A 2,242-nucleotide genomic window follows, 5' to 3' on the forward strand; every position below is an offset into this window, starting at 1 on the left:
TCATTATGACAGGTTTTCTAACCTGTCATATTCGACAACTGTAACGATTATATCTCATTTCGTTTAACAGAGCGACGATTTTTCGTAATAAAAAAGGTATTGGTAATTAAAAAACGAATTGATTAAGAATATTTTCAATGAAATCAGAGGTGAGGAGGCTAAATTAAATAATTACCAAAGTTACAAATATATAAGGTTAACTTCTTCGTTATATTAAAATCTTACCTTTGTTCAACAAATATTTTATTAGAAATAAATATATTTTTATAAATATTTAAGTTATCAACTTATTATTTATTTTAAGATGACCTCGTATCTGTTAAATCACAGATTTTCGCCGATACTTTATATCTTTTTGGTTGTACCGATTTTAAAATGCTTTTGCACGAGGCTACCTTGAGTTTCAGTTTCAGTTTCAATGTTTGGCTGAGCACACTTTTCCTGTGAGTGACTCTACGCCATTACTCCGAACAGTGCTTCCATCGTATGTTGAATAAATATTTGGCTAGATTTCAGACTTCTATCGTATATGTAAGAGACAACACAAGATGAAAATGTAAAAAAATAGATATAAATGAATAGGGCCTTGGTAGGTTCCAAAGGCAACTTCCAAAAATCACCGGTCTGAACGCGTTCAAACACGTTCAAACACATCTTAATATGCCGGCGGTTATTACGAAGAGCCGAATACTCGATTGGGATTGGTTGATTTCCTTACGCTTACGATTTAAATTCTTACGGAATTTTGTGTGTGATGGCCTTTAAGGCCATTCTACAATTGCGTAAGCGTGGTTGTAAATGGTTGTAGATGATTACGACAACCAATCAAAATAAAGCAATTAGTAAATAAAACACTCTAATTGGTTAATTCTTACGTTCACGACTACGCTTACGCAATTGTAGAATAGCCTTTACTCTCTTTACGGACGTTTTACGATTGATTCAATTGTTTTATATGCTTGTTTATTGGCTGTTTCTTACGTAACGTCTTAAGGTGCCAATTCATGGGAGCGTTCCAGCGTCGAGTGTTAAAGCGTTAGCCAATCAACGTATCAGGTCTCAGAAGTATACTTGTAATTTTTGTGGAAAGTGGTACGTTGATTGGCTACCGCTTTAACGCTCGACTTTTATGTCTACGGTTACGGAAATTCGTGTGCGACGCCCCTTAAGCGGGAAGCACAGGGCTATGTTCAGAAATCCTACTCGATAGGTAGAGTTACTTTAATAAACCAATCATAATAAAAAAATCTTAGTTCCTTTTGCTCTGATTGGCTAATTAAATGTTACTCTACTCACAGAGTAGGGTTTCTGAACGCAGCCTAGGGTGCTTACGATAACGAGAGTAGAGCGAGTGAGATCTGGATCCGAGAGAATAGTATAATGTTCTATCTATAACTGTAATATTCTATGATCTACTCTTGCTCCTGCTCTTGCAGTCTCATAAACACAGGAACAGATCAGGAGTTTGTCTCACGAACAACAAAAAGTACCCTGGTAGCACATGTTGGTTTATATACCTTTTATAAATGTATGTATCGTTTTATTATCGTTTGTAAAATATCAAAAACGTTTCTTAAACGACACGTGTTATTTGGGTAATGTATCATACTTAAAGTGTATTAATATTTTATCTTAAATTTATACATAGATGTGACTTTTTCAGCTGAATCAAAATTATATACAGGGTGTCCCACCACTACCGCATTATCTCTTAAGGGCGGATTCCTGAGGTAATTTAAAGATAAAAATCCTAATGCAAAAATGTCGAGGCTATAATACTTTTCAAATTATAAGCAATTAAAGTTGACCAATTATATTGGCTGAAGTACGCGCGCTCAGGTACGGTACAACACACAGTGGTACAGATGCATGCACATATCGCCCCTTTTCCAAATATTGATACGGAAGCTCCATACATACGACAACATATGTAATAATAATCTGCCTTTCCTATCATTTAAATAAACATATCGCAAACAATAACAATTTCGTTAAAATGTTATGAATAGAATATCACAAAATACATTTATGAGAATCAATAAGCTGTCACAACATTTGACGTTTCTTTCAGAGATTTACATCTAATTTCATATCTTATGCAAATTCTCACTTATGGTAAAGAAGTTTGCTACATATCGGTAAATCAATCAATATTTCTTGTAAACTATTAACATAAATTAAATCAAATTAATACACATAATACGCATATGTCGATAGTATTGATTTTTTATCTATGGAGTAG

The sequence above is a fragment of the Odontomachus brunneus genome, unplaced genomic scaffold, assembly GCF_010583005.1.
Source record: "Odontomachus brunneus isolate Ranch 3 - 2012 unplaced genomic scaffold, Obru_v1 Obru_scaffold_197, whole genome shotgun sequence".
In the NCBI taxonomy this organism is placed as follows: Eukaryota; Metazoa; Arthropoda; class Insecta; order Hymenoptera; family Formicidae; genus Odontomachus; species Odontomachus brunneus.